The sequence below is a fragment of the Halichoeres trimaculatus genome, unplaced genomic scaffold, assembly GCF_033239565.1.
Source record: "Halichoeres trimaculatus isolate MK-OKI-2021-1 unplaced genomic scaffold, fHalTri1.1 fHalTri1_scaffold_23, whole genome shotgun sequence".
Taxonomy (NCBI): domain Eukaryota; kingdom Metazoa; phylum Chordata; class Actinopteri; order Labriformes; family Labridae; genus Halichoeres; species Halichoeres trimaculatus.
This window is the reverse complement of record NW_027437201.1, coordinates 18865017-18883779: the sequence shown is the minus strand read 5'-3', so window position 1 is coordinate 18883779 and position 18763 is coordinate 18865017. Positions and strand designations below refer to the sequence as shown.

Here is an 18763-nt window from a genome sequence, read left to right as displayed (position 1 = left end):
ATTCTCCAGACTAAATATAGAAAAGAAGTCCTTTTTAACTTCAATACCTTTTTAGACATACATAGCTCTCCGTTTTGCCAGCAAAGTGCATTCTGGGACAATGACATGAAACTGTGCATGAGATACAGTTGGTGTTCCCAACTTTAGTTTTTTTTTTTCTTATTATTTAAAAAAAATATGACAATCAGCGTTAAACAGCAGTAAAACAGCCAAAAACACAATCACTGATCCAGTTTCATGTCTCACAAGAGCGAGGCCGGAGCCACATATTTAAGTACAAAATTCCACCTGAATCCAAGACCAAAATAAAAAAGAATTCAGCCAAAACTGATAACAGCCCATCTTTAAACACAGTCTATACATAACCGCAACTTGACAATGACTGGAAAAAGTCATATTCCCATCTATTTGCTTGCAAGTTGCATAGAAAAGATCATGAAATATATCTAGCTGCTTCTTGTTAGCATTTCGTTGCATTTCACCAGCATCTTCATTTAACTTGCCGTTAGCTCATAGCTCATTAGCCAATATTAGCAGCTCTCAGCTACATATGCTCCACATCAATCACCAACAAAAGACACTGCATTTTAAACGAAACTGTACTCACCCACTGACGATTTTTGTCCTGATAAGCCAATGAATCCAGCCATTACCACATTTCACCCTCAGTTTTAACATCCAGCCATCACGCTTTAGCCACGCCCAAAAGAAAAATGGATCCTCTGGTTCAGTAAAAGTTAAGTTTTGTCGTCCGTTTGTTGAAAGTAGTCCTTTTGTTGTTTATCCCTCAATCAGCTCAAGTAGCGACTTTACTCTTGCGAGCCGCGGTTGTCTAGCGCATGCTCAGTTCCTACTTCCGGTCTGTCTTATGAATATTCAATTAGCCATGTGCTTCTTACGTAGCTCAGTAACTACGACGGAAAGTACAAAGCCCTATCTGAAATCACTTAGCCTACAGTACATTAAACCAGTAACACAATACATAAATAATTATAACCTCAAAAAGTTCGTAATACTAAAACTTTTTCAGACAAAATGGAAAAATCATAAAATGTTAAATTTTAAATATTTGCATAACCTGTTATATTCTTTTAAACCCCATTATTTTTTTTCCGTGGGCAAACGGGATTTTGTTTCATTTAAAGTCTGTGTAATCGTTTTTGTAATTTATTGGGCTTTTAGCAAACCTTAACGACACATCCAGGTCGTTCCCTCCAAAAGGGGCGGGGCGAGTGACGTAGAACAGGGAAGCGTTTGGTCCTTGAAAGCAGACGCTGAGAAAGCAGAGACAAGTGTATGTGAGGGTATTTGAGGTTTGCAGCAGCGTATTTTCAAGTTTTACCAGTAGGTTGACTACATGTGGTCCTGATGCCAACTCATTTGTAACTGGAAACCAGGTAAATACTGTGTTCCTTTTGTTCCATTCTGTAATTTACCATTAGACATGATGTGTAGTCTTAGCGACCTACTAGTTAGCTTAGCATACCATGTGAATATGCCTTGGTATTGTACTATTACTATAGCATTGTAATGCTTCCTAGTTAAAACAGACTTTCAATAATTAATAATTAAATAGTGTTATTGGTAAATGCTAATGTGGCTCATCTGAAGGTTATTTGTTCAAAGGAGATGGAGACTTCTGAGTGGTTTTCCCTGGTGTTCCCAATCAGTTGGAATCTGCTGTTTCTCTTCTTGTGATCCTGTGTGCTAACTACTGAACGGTGACTGCCATCGCCCTTGCAGACTCGTGCGCTCAGCCATTTTCCAGGTGATCTCACTTAAGTCTTTAAGGGCTCAGGGTTTGTTGGGGACATTAAGATCCAGCCTGTGTGTGTGTGTGTGTGTGTGTGTGTGTGGTGGGGGGGGTCCACAGGTAACACCAATCTCATAAAAGAGGGTAATTTTTAGTTTAAGAGGCATTAAAGAAGTGATTTGGTGTAACTTAAAAATAAAAAAAGGCTATTTTTTTTCCTGACTATCGGGTACAGCAACTTTGAAACTTTAGGAAGGTTTAATAACTAAAAAAGAAGGTTTTCATTTGGTTTTATAACTTCTTTTTAATAATTATTTTATATTTATTTCATATAAAAGAGCTGCCAAACTTTATTATTAAATTTTTTGTAAATGAATGTTTGATGCAGGATTGTTGCATTTAAAGTAAAGTTGTGTGGTGTTCTTATTAAATTTTATCGAGGTTGTTTAAAATCAAAGTATTGGAAAAACTCAAAAGAGGTCAAGTGTATTATTACATATAACAGTTCCACAACAAACTCAGGCCCTGTCTCATAGTGTTAGGCTGATATATTTAACATAACTATGTTGTCCACAAAGAAAATATCTTTCTTGGTGGACGCAGGCCCTTAAAAACCTATGTTTCATAGCAGAAATATGTAAGTGTGGCCCCGAATGCAACACAGCATCCTTAAACTTCAACCTACATCACTACCACATTAATCTTTAAAATGAATTTTATCCAAACATGACAAATATATTTATAGAGATAAAATATCAGATGTGGCCAACTGCTTGAGATTTGACAGGAACGTCCTGATAGATAATGTTGTGTCTGACTGGTTAAACACCCCTTTCTCCTTCAGGTGTTTAACTCTAAAATAAACTGCCTCAAATTCTTTAAATATTGAACCCCTCCCTCCCTCTCCCTTTCTTGTCCTCCCTTCCCTCTGACCTAGTTTTGGCATTTGATCCTGACTGGAAGATCAACCCCTAGAGGGTGCACCGTGTCAGCCCTGTACCATGTCAATTCCCACACAAAGGGCACCCTTTGTCACTTCATATTTTCCTGGCTCCAAAAGCCCGGCTTTTCCCTCCTTGTTTGTGGCAGGGGTCATCTCCTTGTGCCGGCCCTGCTCCCTGTCGGTCTTCCCTGTGGTGCACCTGCTGCCGCTGTTGAGCGTCACACAACAGGGAGCCAACTGTCTCTGCTCACAGATTATAGAGATGAGATTGAGTCACCTGAACTGAGCGGTTGCATGGATTGTTTATACGTTCAAAAATATGTATTTGCAATTTCCACGCAAGGAGAGTCACTAAACAGGAATAACTGCAGATTTTGGGCAGAATGAGAAAGAAAAGCTTTGGTGATGTGGACAAAAAGACTCCTCTGTTTATCACCTTATTGCTTCATTCTCTTGACCCCTAGTCCATCCCTCTGGGTACACCGTCTGTTGCGGGGTCAGTTTTATCTGAAATCGCCTTTGATTCTCTTAAAAGTGGAGAAAGTTTTGTTCAAACTTCTCTCCTGACACCCTCTCATCCGTCTCATGCTCTGTGACTCAGAGATGTGGGGCATTTTAACAGGGTGTCCTTGATGAGGCCCAGCACACATTACCCAGAGTGCCATCTTTCCCATCCCCACTTAGTCTTTGACAGCAGGAGAGTGAGGGCTGCTCCTGGCAGGAAGTGAGCCCAGGACCTGGCTTTATTGGTGGCCGACACCGGCCGACCGCCACGGCTACCGCTCCGCTCCGCCGGGGGTCAGCAGCCATCACACACGGCGGCCTAATGCTGCTGATGAGAGCGAGCCCGCCTCGCAGGCCTGCACAGCCCTGAGGTGTGGCCACTCAGCGTCACGCTAACCTGAGCTGACAGAGCGGCCACCACTCACACAGACGTGCACGCACTCACATACACACTGATTCATAAAAACACACACACACATATCCTGCAAAAATATTCATAGACACACAACCCTGATCTTTAACACACTCACACATAAAAGTGGCATCAATATGAAACAAAAACATCTATCTTCACAGATCTTTCTAAATGTTACACTCCCAAACATCACCATTAAAAATACTTCAGTATGATTAAATCTTTTCTTTCTCTGACGCTCTCACGTGTCCTCCCTCCTCGTCGTGTTGTTGTCATTTTGAGAGCAGTGCAGAGTGGATGCGAATGTGTCTTAAACCAGTTTCCCATGAAGCTGATGGTGTAAACGGCGCGTGTGGTCTGCGTTTGACTTGCTGCAGTTCTTGATTCAATAAAAAATGCACTCTAATTCAGACGTTTAAGAAAGGCCAAAGATCTGAGGGGGTTGTGATGGTTTTCACACCCTGCAGTTTATGTGATCATGGTGTGGTTTCAATCTATGTTAGATACACTGAGTGGAAACTGTTTAGGTCAAGTCAGGTGCATCTTATTTATAATGTGAGAGCGTACAGTGAGTCTTCAAACATCAGAATCGTGTTTAATGTGTGAGATCATGAAGGTATCATGCAGATAGAAATTAAGTTTGTTGAGGTTTTGAGTGTCAAACACAAATTTTGTCCGCAGCATTGTTTGAGGCATTCCTGACATGTCACATGATCCTCCTTTAGACGCTAGTCTTTGTTTTAGTCAGATGAATGAGGTACAAAAAAATCTTCAGAGTCTAAATCCTGTTTTAGAGATATGCTCAATAAGAAAAGCATTATGAAACATAGACTGCAAAGATTAAAGAGGTGATATGGGCTCATCGTAATCCAGCAATTTAACTTAAAAGAAGAAAACAACATCACAGTGGTTCTTGTATGCTTAAAACTCAAGAAATCAGCCTTATAATAATATGAAAGCATCCACACTACTCAAATTGTGGATGCTAAAAAGTGTACCATTGTGTCAAGTTTGTAGGTATAAATTTGCCGCTTAAACGGTTTGTAAGGCTTCACAAAAACATAAAAGCAGGTATAAAGTAGCAGACTTCCAAAAATTGTTTTCAAAAACAAACACCAAGTCTTACATAATTTAAGGAGGACTTGAAAAAGTCTCCCTTCTAGAGGTAGATCTAGATTGTAATTCACACTTTAAAATGAGATCATCAGCGTCAATAAAGGTTGTTCCTAAGTGCTACGTCCTAGCTTTCTGATAGGGTCCAGGTTACAGGACGAGACTGATTTAAAGTTTAGTAGTGAAAAGAGAGAAGGGTAGAAGAGAGCTGAACAGGTGGGCGATAGAGCACGGGCTACAGGCTAGAACACATGCAGCAGTTATTCTGCCGTGGTCTGTTCAAACTTGAGAGTCTATCAGTAAAATGAAGAGTGAGGTCACCTTAGCCCTGATTGGTAGATGAGAACTGGTGGTCATAACAAGGATTCTCTAATGTTACATGTTACCAACACGTCTTAGAGCACCAGGCTGAGAGTAACGCTCAGTATAGTTGGCTACTAAACTACGGTACAAACTGACAACGTTTGCTTGTTGTCATGTTTCAAACCGTAGCTCTACCTAACTGTTGATAAATACCTTGTGGCTTTGTATCTGGTAAAAAGTTGTCTTGAACAAAGAAAAGTAGAGTTATAAAGCAGATCTGATCTCTATTTATTTTCAAAATAAACACGCCTTGTTAAGAGTCGTGATGATGTGGCCTAAAGGTGTCACTGCAGTCAAATCAAAACAGCTCCTTTTCATAGCTTCTTTAAATAAAGTTATACAGAAGCTTTCAGAACTGAAGAAACCACCACAGGGAGAGACAGCGTACGAAGATGAAAAAGACAAAACTGGCCCAGACACGTCAGGAGCGATAACTTCAAAATAAAACAGAAAACACTGCACACACAAGGAGTAAAAAGTTAAGAGATAACACATGAAACTACAACTTCAGAGCACTTCAAACTACTGAAGACATGTGAAACATGAAGGAAGATCTACAAAACAAAACAGGAAATGAAGACCAGAAGTAAACAAAGCAACTCATGATGCTGTTTCAACTTAATGTCAGCTGTCAGAAACCGACAACATGACTCCATCATGTGAAAAAAGCACTGTGAACAAACCTTTGAAAACATATCAACAGTCTTTCTTTTACACTGAATAAACTAGGTGCGAAAAAAAAGATGCGCTTCTAACTGAATATCAGCTCTAGATGTGTTTGATTTAAGTCACAGTTAACAGTAAAACTCAGTCTTACATGATCTTTCTTAAATCTGAGGGTTAAAGTGACCGAAAAGAGCAGACTAGAGAGTTAATGAGTCTTATGTATCAAACACCGCGGCCCCCCTTAGACCAGGGATCTCTAACCATCATGTACCCCGGACCAGGCCTTTAGGACTCTGCTCTCATCATGCCACCCGAGATCGCCGGCCTGTCTGGCTGCAAGAAATGTCAAGTCTTGATAAATTTCCAAGTCCTTCAAAGGTCCTTCCAAAACATCTCTTAGTGACGATGCAATGATTAACATCTTTCCATGACATGGGTTTGGGCGAGTGTAAATTATCTGATGATGTATTGATATCTAACTATGATGCTGTGTCAAAGAACTCCCTCTAATCACCCTCTGAAAGCTTGCACCGTGAGTCAGCCAGCGTTTCCAGCACGGAGGGTTCATGAAGGAAATCATCTCTCCTCTTTGAGCAAAGATAGCTTGAGTTTGGGTTTAGTTTTTTTTTTCTTATCTTTTAATTTTTCAAAGTTCAAATTTTAATTTTTCACCACTGTGACTGTGATTGACTTTTTTGCTCACCATTTACTGTGGTTAGTAGTTTCCCAGACTTACTAGCCACTCAGCATTTTCACTAGCCACAATTTTAATATTGGATTATTGTGTTTAATATGATTAAAGCTGCTTAAGTTTACTTGAACTAGATTTATAACTAGGGATGCACGATATTATCGGCACAATATCGGTATCGGCCGATAAAAGCTTAAAAACACGTTAATCAGTATCGGCAGATATGGAAATTTCTGCCGATATGCACAGCCGATAAGGTGCTATTCAGTTAGGATTATTATTATTTTCCATCTGAAAAATAAGCTCCTTAAATAAAATGTAGCACTTCATTTATTTGCACTGCAGAGCTCTGTGTCTGTCACCAGGTTGTTACAGTAGCTCTAAAATAATCAAATGCAACTTGGTCATGTTTAAAAATGCATTGTACATTTAAAGTTCATGTGATCTAAAGAAATTATTTTTCTGTATTTCAATACTGAATGTCTTGAGTTTGAAAAAATAATACATTTCTTATTTATGGTAATATCAAATGTTTTTTGTCTTGTTTTATGTGTGTTTCTTAAACAAATAAGACCGTCACAATAAGAGTAACAAACAAACAAACTTGTGATTATCGGTATCGGTATCGGCCAAAAGGGGTTTTGATATATCGGCATATCGGATATCGGCAAAAATCCAATATCGTGCATCCCTATTTATAACACTTTTAAATGTAAATGACCCCTGTTCACAGTCAAACCAAGACTACATAAACGCTAAACAGACAGGTTGTTGTCAGGTGTTCAGCTCTGATGTGTAAAGTTGTGCTCCTTTTACATGACAATATGCCATCTAGTAAGACTAAGTAATAAAAGGAGTAGTTTATTATTGCGTACAACAAAAGTGGTGAAGGGGTGAAGTAGATTAATTGAAAAGATCATCGACATGGATGAGAGCAGCTAAACAGGGAGGATAAAACTCTTATTTCTACTTTCAAAGAACCCTTTCCCAGCAACTCAACATTCCCCGTGTGTGGTTTTGTTTTTACTGGAGGTTATGACTTACTGGTTTGCTTTTCTTGTTCAATAAAGATTTATTAGTAAAAAATGCTCGGGCTGATCGGGGTGGGCCGCAGGATGGTGGATGTGGGTTGGGGGTGAAAGGAAACACCGTGGTGTTGATCTCCTGGAATGCGGCATGCCAGAAAGCTGGCTCGACTGGCACCAAACCAAATGCCTCACCCCCACCTCCCCCTGCACCACTCTCCCCCACCCTCTCCTGGGCATCATGTCCCCGTCCCACTCTCCCTCTCTTTCCCCCTCTCTCATGAAACAGGAGAGCCGCCATCTCCGCTTCCTCCAAAAGGATCAGCGATCGTTCTGGCCAGGCCTCCGGACAGACAGCATTCCTTCCCCCTGCTGCTGCTGCTGTTGCTGGCCGGCTGTTGCAGCGGGCATCCAGAATAGATCTCTGACGTCCGCCTGGTTACTAGAATACGCCAATGTCCCAAGAATCAAAGGAACACAGAGGATAGACACACACACACACTGGGCAGAGTTTAAATACAAGCTGATTCTTTTTACACCACCTTAGGAAAGAGGGAAAGTTGTTGAGGCATCATGAGCTGAAGCGTTTGGAGTCTTCGAACAGTTATGTTAGGCGTGCAAAACAAGCACGAGTGGAGTGACTGTGGTCCAAACTGTGACCAGGATATGACCCCTCATGCTAATTGCCCATGTCAATAATATCAATAGGAAACCCAGCTCCACAACAGCTGAACTACGATAGCTCAAAGTCCTCCACAGCTGATCCATGGATCTGGTTATGCCTGGTGTGAAGTGCACACTCCACAGAGAGGAAACAAATCTATGTTTTATTCTACACCAGACACATCTGAACTCAAAGTGGGACTCATTCCCAGGTTAAAACAAAGTTGAAATGTTGTGTCTAAAGTCAACCTTTGCACCTGGTTTCTGACATTAGTTCATCGATTATTTGACCACACGTTGACAGGGTGGCGGTATTTGGGATCTGTGTTTCTTCCACTCAAGTTCAGTAAGAAATATCTAAACAAATGTGGGATGGATTGGGATGAAATTTGGTGCATATATTCACCATGTTTAGAGAATAAATTCACATAAGTTTGACAGAGCTCACTGTTTTTATCTTGCACTGACAGACGTTCCAAGTCTACTTGTGTCAAATTAAATAGCGATGGACAAAGCAGATTCACTGATTCTCCTTAGTTTGAACTTCAGAGTCCTTTGCAATTAAAAAGAATCCTGTAAATATTTTTTAAGAAAGTATTTTTGCACTAAACTTTATCCCTTAGACGAAAAGTCCCTGTAGACCAGCATGCTCGTCTGCAGAAAAGCCAGAGTGCTGTTGATAAATCCTCCCACAAAAATCAACAAAGTGTCTTTCTATGCATCAACCTTCGACATGCATCAAAAGGAAACATAAAGATACGCTCGTGCTTTCAGGAACAAACTTTTAAAAGGCTGGGGAGGAAACGAGGGAGGGGTCTGGCGGTGGTTGGCATGGTTGTCACTTTTGCTAGCGTCTGCCTGCATGATTCATGTTGACTGAAGCCCTGCGTTTGTCAGGGGAGGTGTCTGCAGTAAAAGTGCCACAGCCCTCCAGATTGACACTCATTAGTAAGGGGCTCCGAGGCAGAGGGGGGGCCCGCCTGGACAAGAGGGCAGCGAGGAGGGCGAGAGGCCACATCCCACTAAAAATAAATGATTTCTGATGATTGATACAGATAGCAGTGGACTGATCAGGCCGCATGAATCAGAGGACTGAGGTGCTGGAGATACAGGCAAGACCTCTGGTTGGCAAGTTGTTGTCAGATGAGACGATGCTTAAAGCCAGCGTGTCCTCATGAACGTGTCGGGTTTGGATCCAACACACATGAAGTACACCACCTCATATCAATACACCTCATCCTCATCTGCCTTCACTTGTGTTTGACCACCTCTAGCTGTGCCTCCTACACACACACAGACACACACACACTCACTGCACACAAATGCCAGAGCTCGCCCAGGAGCAACAGAAACAAAGGAGGCTACCAGACTCTTGTGACTACACACACACACACACACACACACACACACACACAGTCTGAGTCTCTTCAACCCTGCTGCACTTTCCACGGCCTCACATACCCCAGAACACCGCGTCCATCACTCTGTTTGTGCATTAAATCCCCGGCTCAGGTCATTCAGCGCACATGTTGCGAGCTGCCAATCATTCAATCAATCCCGGCTTCATTACGGTGATTGTAATATCAAAGCCCGCAGCATCAAGCTCGCAGGATGTTCTGAAACAAGGGGGCAGGATTATTTTGATACAGCGTTCAGATCAGATATCCTTCAAAAGTAATGTTCACCACCTTCCGGGGCGCTGTTCTCCAAACGTGTGGTCAGGGTGAACACAGGATCACAACTTTTAAACGTTAAGAAATAAAGGCTCAAGAGGGAAAAGAAGAAAATGTGTTTTTTAACTTCTTAGCGTTTGTTGTAATACCTCCTAAACATGGAGATTCCTCAAAAAGAAGGAAGTAATTTTTTTATTTCTTTTATTTTTTTTGTTGAAATTAAAAATAGGAGAAGACACTGACCATAAAACCAAAGAGAAAACATGACAAAAGTAGTCTTATGAAGGAATCAATCATCACCAGAACATTAAAGCTCCTGCAAGACAATTTTCTGTTGTGTTGAATTTGGCGCCCCCTGTGGACAAGGAAGATTTATTCGCTTATTTAGTCTTGTGTATGCAGAGGCTGTGAATGCTGACAAAAATAGTCTTCTCTCTTCTTCTTTTTTTTACATGACAACAATAATTAATCTTTGTCTCTGAATTAATTAAAAGGCCAGACTGCCCCCAGTGGACACTAAGAGAACTGCAGTCTGTCTTGGCCTCATTTTTTTAACCAACCTTTTTGAAATTTTTCATTTCTACTTGAAATAAAACATAGTTTAGATTTGTGGATAAGAAACATGAGGAGTAAATTTTAAGCAGTGAACACTTATGACCCTGTCATGGTGACCTTTGACCCCTGCTGCCCCCTGGGCCTCCCAAGTGTGCATTACAAATGAAGAATGACTCTAAAGCATACTCTGCCAGGATCTCTCTTCTATCACCTTCATTGTACCACATAAGGCAACTTTTTCCATCCGTGTTTCTTCATGGAAGCAACCAAAGATACCAAGAACCAGGCAGACGTGAGAGCTTCAGTGGAAGTGGGAAAATGGGTCAAGGGGGAAAAAGACGGCCAAGTGGGTCAATGTGAGAGTGAGGACGAAGCATGGCGGCTCTGATGAGCTGAAGCTGCAATACAGCAGCTCAGGAAGCTATTGTAGTTAAAAGATATATTATACATGGGGAGAAATTTCTGCAAAAGTTTCAAGGGAGTCAGACACAATCTCGTAAAGATCTCATATTTCTGAAATTTCCTCATGAAAATCCTTCAAATTCTATCACAGAAGTTCCACGTGGAGACATTTCTCAAGTGTCAGAGTGGGATTACGAGGGCAGGGTCAACTAATCAGTACAGTAACATGTGCGGTGTCTACATGCCCTGAACCTCTGCGAGTCGATCAATTATTAAACAAACAGGCCGCTCCTTTGTCTGGATTGGTGGCACGGACTCATGGAAATCCTTGGCTGAATTGACAGCACCTGACACCTTGTCCTGCAGGATTTACGGCCTCATAATTAGGTTTAAGAATGGAGTCATCTGATGTACAGCTGCCTCTGTGGATGAGCAAAGACAACAGAGCTTCTTACTGCAAGGGAAACATGGTGTGCTTCTCTGTGCCTTAAATAACTCCATTCAGCCAGGACGCAGCATGAAGCGAGCGCAGAGTGAAGTCGTCTGGCTCGAGCTTTACATCGACCATCGAAATAAGAGTGGAATCAATCCTTTCTTTAATATTTCACTCCAGATTCAGTGAGGAGCTTCTGTGTGCCACTGATTCATTGTTACATTCGGTCTCCCTCTCACGGTCTCTTGTTCACATGTGAGGACATACTACCAGAACCAGGCATCACGCCAAGAACATACTCTGGGCTGGCGGCCAATCGAAACACAACCCTGCAGCTACAACCGCTCATTCACAATTCCACTCAGAGGAAATCTCCGTGATGAAACTGATAAATGATAAATAATGAAATATCAGAAAACTCATTGTGCTGTGATGAAACCATGGCGGTAGCTGCTCGCCGTGGACCGTCTGACCCCGACAGCAGCACTTAGCTCAGCAGGGTCAGCGTGAACCTGACGAGGGTGATGATTTCTTAATGTAGTGAGAGGGCAAGTGGACGGCGGCGGAGGTTGGGGGGTCAGTGTGAGTGAATGGTGTCTGGGGTGTGTGTGTTGGAGGTATGGTGCCTGTAAGAGAAGCCTGGTGATGTTTTGGGTGGAGGGGTTAAAGATGGGGGGTGTCTGTGTCCATGAAGTGGGCTGCAGGAATGTGTGGAAGTGCACAGCTGTCCTGTTTTGTCATAGCTTTACGCTGTGCTGTCTGTCTGAGGAATATAAAGCTGCCAGTGTTGTGTGTACATGTGTGGGACCTCCCATGGATCTGCAGGAATCAACCTACATGAGCGTCGAAGCTGGTTCAGAAGTTGTCAAATCTTACGGTGAAAATTATCAAAAACATCCCACAAACTGACCGTGTGTGCCCTGGTATATATTTTATTGCTTTTATCAAGTCGTGAAATCAGTTGTTTGCATACACATTTAGCTGCAATCGGGCCAAAAGATATGCTTTACCATAACTCAGACTAAAGTTAGCATGATGAAAATATTAGTTTAGGATTTAATTCATGAAAAAAACAATATCTGTTTTATTTGGGAATGGACAATGTACATTCATCAACATCACACAGCTGTATGAGAAACAGAGTCAGCCCTCAGACACTTCTGGCGGTCATAAAGAAATTTTCTGTCTCTTCTGGAAACTAGAATTTAGGATATAATCAGGTGAAGTTGATTCTCCACAAGTGGACTTTGTGCTGACCTTTATTTTTGCATTTGTTGGTTTGTTTAGGGCTAGGACCCTCTTCTAGCGTCTTCTTACTCCAGTCTTTAGCTACGTTTCCACCAAGCAGTCCAGTTCGGTTCAGTACGGTTTGGGACGGTTTGGTACAGTTAAGCCTGATCTTGTTTGCGTTTCCATGGCAAACTGTGCCCTCTCATGGTAGTTGGCGTGTAAGCTGGATGCCAAAAGCCGCAGCTGTTAAACAATAGTGTGACGCCGTAGCAGCTCGACACAGTTTACCCCACTAATAAATCCAACGAAGAAGAAAAATGCGACAGGAAACAAAGAGCAACGATGGAAGACACGCAGCATTTCGTCCTCTCTGTGATTGGCATGTAGCTCTTAGATACAAAGTGCAATCAGGCTTGTTTCAGAGAAGGCTGTGTGCCACCAGGAGAAATGCAGCCACTGTCGCACAGTAAGTGACAATCAACGTACCAATTAAAGGTCCGCCTTACTAGAGCAGATTGGTTCAGTCTGGCACTTGATGAAAGGGTCCCAAAAAGTGGGACGGCTCGTCTCGGTTATTTGGGGATCTGTCCCAGGATAAGTCAGTGGAAACGCCGCAAAATGCACGCCGTACCGAAACAAACCGAACCTGTCTGCTTGGTGGAAACGTGGCTTTTGAGCTCTAATTTGACCCCCTAAATGTTCTCAAAAACTCACCAAAATTGGCACACATCTCATGTGCGTCAAAAAAAATTATTTGATACCAAACTTGACCCCCAACATCCCCAAATTTTCTCTCTAGCGCCATCTAAGCACTCAAAAAAAACACTAAAATGGCTATAACTGGGGGTAGAAATGATGTAGAGAGATGAAACCAACCTCAACATGTTCATCTCATTGTGACGCACAAATTACTGTTGAGACCCGTAAGCTGTATCTTGCACAGGAAGCTGGCAATTTGCCTTTCAAAATAAGACTTTTCCACATTTTTGCCCCCTCTTCAAAAATAACCTCCTCCGAGACAATAAGTGGTACCGGCTTGAAATTCACTCTGATGACAGATTCGACCCTGCTTTACAAAAGCTCTTGTGGAAATTGACGTTTTGGACCCGGTTTTCGGATGATGAGCCCTCAAAGTCGGTGAACCATAAACAAGCCCTCTCAGCTCCCTCCATTAGAATGAATTGGAGTGCAGTCCCCTAGTTCCACACAAACTGCAGCATTTAGGCCTCTACACAAAAAAGTAGAAGTGGTACAGCTTTAAAAATGACATGGATGGATTCCTGGCAAAATTTCCTACATAAATATCATATTATTAAATACATTTGGCAACAATTGTGGCATCTATAAGGAGTTGTTTCCAAAACTTTTGTAAATTTCAATCTTCACAGAGTAGCAGTGATGAGTTCAGCTGGTCATGTGACTGAGCACAGGAAATAATAAATGATATCAACTGTGAGAACTCTAAGAAAGTCAGAAAGGGATGAAACCTTAATTTGTTAAATTTTTGAGGCTGAAATACACACGTGCATCTCTGAACTCTCGGCACACAGAGCTGCTGCGTTCACATCCCCTCTGTGTTTACGAGGGTTAGCGAGGGTTCAGAGGCCAACAGCAGAGTGCACGCTGTCCCATTACTCTCCCAGCACAACACCTCACAAGCTCTCAAACAAGCTCTTTGAGAAAGTGGGAAATGTCTGGAGGTGTCACACCAACACATGTGCCAATGGAGACGTCCGTGAACTCCACCAGGGACCAGGAAGGGAGACGTCAGTTAAGCTAGCAGAAACCAACAAGGTTTTCAGTCAAATGGGAACTCTTATCTCTTTGTTTTTGGTTTACAGGTTGATCCTGTTTCCCTCTTTGTTCAGGCATCCCTGAACGGATGGACAGAGACGGTTTCCAAACACACAACTTAATATTCTTTATGTTGGATTGTCATCTGAGACCTTGGAGTACAGCTGCAGGTCTAGTGTTGCCCCTGCGATGGCCGGGATGTCTGACAGGACAGAAATGCTCCCCAGCATTGATTACCAGCTAATTATAGTCTGAGGAAGTGGCAACTTGTTTGTTTCTGGGTTGCTGAGGAATACATTTGCACTTCAGCGAGAGTCCGTGAGCTATCGGGTGTGAATTCCACTGAGCAATAAGTGCCGTGGTTTTTATCTCACTCTACGTGGCGCTCACAGGATCTCTCCGTTCTCTCTTTCCTCACTTAATTCCACCACCCTCTGTTTTCACAGCTCTGTGGGTGGTGCCTCCTGAAGCCCTCTTTCACACCCAGTGAGGAGATATGAATAAACATATGTTGTGTTAATTATGAACCAGTGCCATGGAGTGCCTGGAACAGGAAGGCGTTCTCCGTCTCTGACGGTCTAATGAGAAAGGTTTACGTGCTGGTGGTGATGATGAGGGACGTCTTCACTTCCTGTTATCCCAGCGGTGCATCGCAAAAACACCTCAACTGAAGTTAGATTCATCAGTTTTTAACACAAACTCCTGCTCCATGTTGCTTCACTTGTGTAAAATATGTGGGATGTCATTTTTTTTTTGATAAGTTTCATCACTTCTTTTTGTCTCATGCTGGGCTCTTTATTTTCCCTAATATCCAAACTGTAAAGTTGTTTTACTTTGTAAAGCTAGCTATAAATCTCCCGTTTCCTGCGATGATAACGTCATATTTTTTAATTAGTCCGACCGCTACAAGCGCCAAGCTGGTGTCTCAGTGAAATAGATGCCCCGGCTCAGCCTGCGTTGGGGTTGATTTGTGAACTCTCTGTCAGGCATGTCATGCCCACCCACATCGGCGTGATGTCAAGACACGGATATTTATGGCCGAGGGGTTATGCACCCAAAAAAGAGTTGATTTAAAACACAAGCGAGGAGCGATAGCTGGAAACTGAACACAAAAACTCAACAGCAGCCACCAAACGGAGACTGTGATGTGGTTTTTTGAGACGCCTGAGGCTGATTACAGGAGATAGGAAGTATGCATTAACAACAAGTATATATGAGTTTGACATAGTGAACATTGTGGTCATGAGTTAGAGCAACAAGTAGCCTCCTCAAGTTTCCTAAGGGGGTTGGTGGGCCTTTCCAGTGCAGATTCAGCGGGAACAAGCTGTAAACTAAGTGCTGTCAACCGCAAAACCTTAGACCGGCTCAAAGGATCCGGTTTGCCTCAGACCAACTCGCAAAGAGTATTTTTCTCGCCATCATTTCTCTCAAGAAAATCCCTCAAATCAGTGTATGATTAATATGAAATGGGACTTAAAACAAGCCAAACCAAAAACTTCTGCAGAATCAGAACATATCAGCTTTTAAAGGTGAGCTCTGGCATAAAAACTGAAAAAAAAGCTCATAACAAAACAAAACTTTCTCATTTCTAATGAAAAACAAGAGGCATGACTTCCTGGTTTGAATCTCTAACCTTGATGTTTAAAGCTTCTTCAAACTCTTAGCCTGAAACACGCTGAGGCCTCTAATAGCCGTCAAGAGTCCACCAAATGAAACTAAATTTGAATTTGAGTCATTTTCTTAACCAGATAATACTTTCATTTTCTAATTTCCACCGTCACCTCTCCTTTCTCACAAAGAATCATCTGTTTAAATCAGTCTCTGGGTGATACCGTTAATGAAGACATGTGAAGACTCCTGCTGATGTCTCAGTCTATCACGTCTAAATCTGTTGGACCACAGAAGCCGCGTACGAGCCAACCGCGCTCACTTTTACTGCATTTTTTTTATAGGCGTCAAGATTTTACATCAGTGTCCAGTTGCTGCTTGGCTCTGCCTTTCAGATCTGCTCACCCAGAGCGGCTTTGAGTCTGCAGCATGAGACGGTTAACGGGAATAATCACCCCGCTTTATGTGAGAGGTCGTGAAACAGACAGGTTAATACTGACGTCTCTATAGGAGCTGCAAAAACAAACAATGTTGTCTCTGATGTTGGGATAAAGTGGAGATCTGCACCTCGTGCTCGCCTGTGCACACCTGACCTGTTAAATACTCTGATGGGGGAAATGAAAGCCGCTTCAGAAGCCTCTGGCCTACAGGCTCTCACCGGAAGCAGAGTACAGGAAGTGGTGGCTCCTGCCGGCGGAGGAAGGGGGATGGAGGGTAGCGTTGGGGGCTGGTGGATACGCCTGGCTGGTCGTGGCGTCCGCCGTGTCGCTCTAACTGAGGCCGGCTCGCCTCCCGTGTCAACACTGATGACTTCAGCGCGTGCCCTTATGAGCTCACCTTGCTAGGAGAGACGCAGGAAGTGGGATTAGAGCGGTGACAGTGTCAGGGGGGATCACTGTGGCGTACCTGCACTGGGGGGCTTATCTACGAGTGTGTGTGTTTGAGTGGATACACACACACATACATGCAGCTGCTAATACCTCAGGGTTATCTCTTTCACCTGTGTTTATGAGGCTGATTCTCTGAGCGAGGTGGCTGATCTGTGACAGCCAAAACACACGGCTCAAAGAGCGTAAAGAGGAGAGAACACTGCTGTGTGTTTAATCACTCTGTGCACAACGGAAAGCTTAAAAAATGGAAGGAGATATGAGACGTTTTACAGACGTTCTTTGTTTATTTGTTCACTTGTTGGTTGGTTTTTGCATCGTTAGCCGAACAAGAAGAAGTTTGAAACCATGTCCCTCTCTGGGGATATGTGTTTTTAACCAATTGAACCCTGTCTTTCTTTCTCTGCAGTACCAAGAATACCTAACCATTAAACAAGTTATGAATACATTCACCATTTCAGGCCAGAAATGTCTCCCATATGCTGATTTTACGCTGTTGTGCAGCCATTACTTCTAGACATGGCTTTAACTCAGATTAATGTCTACTACCCCGATGTAAACAAGCACAGGACATTGACTCATTTCATTGGGTTTGTCAGTTTGTTGATGCAGAAAATAACAGAATGTAAGCTGATATATGTCCTTTTGACATGACGCTGATGGCACTAGCTTAATTATGACATCTTTGCAGACTTTGTGATCTTGTTTTTACTATTGCTTAACTAATCGTGCACAATTTAGACTGTTTTCCAACTGTTTCTCTGTCATTTGAGGGAATTAAAGTTTTGATGAAACAATCAAAAAGCAGTGGCTAAAATATCCCGTTAACGCCTGTTCAAAATCTTCACTGTGATTCTGTCTGAATGTTTTGTCCGTGATCGAACTTTTTCAACATGTCGTAATTCAAGGCCTGAGAGAGGTGTGTGTGCATGTTTTCCCAGGGTAACTTTTTATTTCTGTCATGACTTTGACACATGTAGCTCAGTAACTTCATGAAAGTTTCATATGAGAATGATCTTCGTCACCTTTAGTAATCACAGTTGGTTTTGTTTATCTTAAATGACTCAGACATATCAATGCTGCAAGTGTAGCTGCATTAAAGTTGGGTTTTGTTTTTGTTTGTTTTTTTTAATTACCTTATTTTGAAATTCAAATCTTTATTTATTCTCAAGAGGACACTGAGGGTTCTATTTATTTTCTATGCCGTCAAAAAGAAAAAAGTAAAGTCTATTAAAGAAATAAAAAAACAAATATCAACAACCAAAAAACCATGAAAATGATTTTTAAGAGTTAGAGATCAAAGTTCAGATTTTTTAAGAGAAGAAAGAATTTGAATTTAGTTTGATTTTTCCCACTTTAACAAGTTTATAACGATCTATAAGGTCTTAAAGAATATATAAAATAGATAAATAGATGCTTGTTGTGTCTGTTCAGGGAACCATGCTGTGTCTTATTGTTACCAGTTATGAAGGATGATTATGAATGATATCCAGAGTCCTGGGCGTTTCCCCCTAAAGCGCCTATATATGACGTCACGTCATTAAAAATATATACGATTATTTTAACAATGACTGAAATTATGTACAAGTTAACTGAAGTCTGTCAAAAAAAAAATCATTCAAATTTTTTTATTGTTTTTTTTCGAATTATTATTTCATTATTTAATGAGACTATATTTATATTAATTATTTTATTTTATTTTATTTTTGTTTTTTTAAGACAACACTCTGACAGCTCAATCCGAGGTGAATTCAAATAATAAAGTCGAGTTTTTGTAAGTGTTAAATGACTTTAAATGAAAATGAAATCTCTTTGGTGACACAGAACCTCTGTCGTGATTACATGGAAAAGCTCTCACACAGCCTCACACGTTAAACATGACGATGATCGGTTTCATCTTTGATATTTTCAACCACTTTTCAGTCGCATTTTTGTTCTTTGGTAACCTCTGACTTAATTGAAAACGAATCTAAAAACCTTTGGGAGGAGGAGGAGTCATTCAGAGAAAACAAACAGTCATAAACAATCGATCAGTCAGAGATAAT

At 41.7% G+C, this 18763-nt stretch overlaps 1 long non-coding RNA gene across 1 annotated transcript; it reads left to right on the top strand.

The window, feature by feature from the left end:
• The first annotated feature begins 1289 nt into the window (after positions 1-1289).
• Positions 1290-2795, top strand: LOC141785250 (uncharacterized). The gene is made up of 3 exons (XR_012597511.1): positions 1290-1397; positions 1627-1768; positions 2691-2795. It is a non-coding gene; the product is annotated as an uncharacterized LOC141785250 (long non-coding RNA).
• Positions 2796-18763: the final 15968 nt, after the last annotated feature.